At 46.0% G+C, this 2387-nt stretch overlaps 1 protein-coding gene across 1 annotated transcript in view; it reads left to right on the top strand.

The window, feature by feature from the left end:
* SORCS3 (sortilin related VPS10 domain containing receptor 3) overlaps window positions 1–2387 on the top strand; it is a 689619-nt gene that overhangs the window by 375378 nt on the left and 311854 nt on the right. The gene's annotated exons all lie outside the window — the stretch shown is intronic.

The raw sequence follows: 2387 nt of genomic DNA, 5'->3' as shown, positions 1-2387 counted from the left end.
TCCAACAGGGAACATTATGATAAATGGAGACAAGGTGGAAGTTGTCAAGAATTTCATGCTTGGATCCACAGCCATTGCTCATGGAAATAGCAGTCAAGAGATCAAAGGAGGCATTGCATTAGTTCAATCTGCTGCACAAGACTTCTTTCACATGTTGAAAAGCAAGATGCTACTTTGAGGACTACGGTATACCTGACAAAAGCCATGGCATTTTCCATGATCTCATATGCATCTGAAAATTGAACATTGAAAAAGGAAGACCGAAGAAACATCGATGCCTTTGAACTATGGTTTTGGCAAGAATATTGCAGTGACCATGGACTTCCAAAAGAATGAACAGATCTCTCTTGGAAAAAGTGCAGCCTGAATACTCCATAGAGGCAAGGATAGAGACATGGTCTGACATTCTTTGGACATGTTACCAGGAGAGACCAGGCCCTAGAGCAGCGGTTCTCAACCTGTGGGGTCGTGACCCCTTTGGGGGTCAAGTGACCCTTTCATAGGGGTTGCCCGATTCATAACAGTACCAAAATGACAGTGATGAGGTAGCAACGAAAATAACTTTATGGTTGGGGGTCACCACAACCTGAGGACCTGCATGAAAGGGTCGCGGCCTGAGGAAGGTTGAGAACCACTGCCCTGGAGGGTACGATGTCTGGTGAAGTGGAGAGGCAGTGAAGAAGAAGCCCCCCCACAACATGGAGTGGCCCAGTGGCTGCCGTAATGGGCTGAGACATAAGAACACTTGCAAGGCTGACACAGGACTGCTTACTTCTTTGCACATAGGGTCGCTATGAGTCTGGCCCCCTCACCAGAACGACACAGGAAGGTCAATGACAAGCCGGTGAACGATGCTAAGTAGGGGCATTCCAACACTAGATTGAACTTCTTGCTCTGGCTCTCACTTGCCAGAGGGATTGGAGGGAACGAGGCCAAAGCAGCAAGTGGTCAGGGATGCCTTGTGGCAGTCCAGTAGAAGGGTTAGGATGCTGTGCACTAAGACAGTCACGGGAGGCAGAGAGAGAAATATGCAAGGCTCCGATGAGTTAATTTGAGGAGGTGGATGAGAAAATGAAGTGATGGACGAATCCTCGGCCATTGGCTGCACATGAGTTGTTGGTGGTAACACTCTCCTAGACCTACTAAATCCTGGGGGAGCTCTAGGGCTGGGCTCACAAACATCCGGGGTATCTTGAGTTGAAAGTGCCTGTGAAACTCCACATGGAAGTGTCTGCTGGACACATGAGTGCTCAGGTTTGAAACTGAGAAGGGAAGATCTCTGCTGGGGAGTAATTTTTGAGTTGTCTTAGAAAATATGACCCTTGGGAGGCGGGGAATGGGAATGGCAGAGGTCACTGAGGAAGGGTGTGTTAAATGCGAAGAGAAGAATGTGAAAACAGAGGGTAGAGGGATGTCCATAGTTTATAGGATAAACAGAGAAAGTTGAGCATCCCCAAGAGAAGGCAACGGAAATCAGAAGCATGTGGTCATGGAAACCTCTGGGACCGACTGTTTAAGAAGGTTGGAGTTGTCCGTGATGGCAAAGGTTGCTTAGAGGTCATCTGAGGTACAGATCTACGTCTCTTAACTCTCCATTGGATTGAAACACTTGAGAAGTGCATCATATCTGTCGAGAGACCGATGTCACTGGGAGACTGTGGGCAGAAGTCCGACTGCAGTGGTTGAGCGGCTTTTCACGGTCGAAAGGCATGTAGTGATCTCAGCTGGCACTTTTCAAGTGCATTTATTCTGCTATGTCTTCAAAACCACCTTAACTATCATCAAATTGAAGTTATTGCTGAAGAAATTGAGACTGTTAGAAGTTAACTTTCTGAAGGTCCACGCAGTATGAATGGAGACGGGTTGAGATGTAAATCTGCTCATCCTGATGCCAAAGACTTTTCATTAACCCCTTTTGTCCATTTGGTTTAGGAATGGCAAACCTTAGTAAGCATTCTTTGCAGCTCTGAGCTTTAAATAACATCTGAACCATGGAATTATATAACCACTTAAATCCATTAAATTGATAAAATAATTCAGATAAACGAAATCAAAGTAGCAATGAGATAGATGAGGGATTCTTCAGATCACTGAAGGACAAGTTTTGAATGGAGCATGACATAGAGAGAATTTAGAGGAAGAAACCTAGCAAGAGAAAGAGAGAAGACCTTCCCAAGGCAGCAGACAGAAGGCTAGATGAGTACTTAGGATGTGAATAGTGAAGGGAATGTGGGGTGGAAAGGAGGAACCGATGACAAGAATCTGAATGTTGCCTCCTCCCTGGGGGATGGACAGCAGAGAAGAGGGCGGAGGGTGATGTCGGACAGTGTAACTTATAACAAAACTATAATAATTTATGAATTATGAAGGGTCCACGAGGGAGGGGG

The sequence above is a fragment of the Echinops telfairi genome, unplaced genomic scaffold (assembly GCF_000313985.2).
Source record: "Echinops telfairi isolate 266 unplaced genomic scaffold, ASM31398v2 ScPeMD7_70;HRSCAF=299, whole genome shotgun sequence".
Lineage (NCBI taxonomy): Eukaryota > Metazoa > Chordata > Mammalia > Afrosoricida > Tenrecidae > Echinops > Echinops telfairi.
The sequence above is the reverse complement of the archived record's forward strand: the minus strand, read 5'-3'. Positions and strand labels throughout refer to the sequence as shown.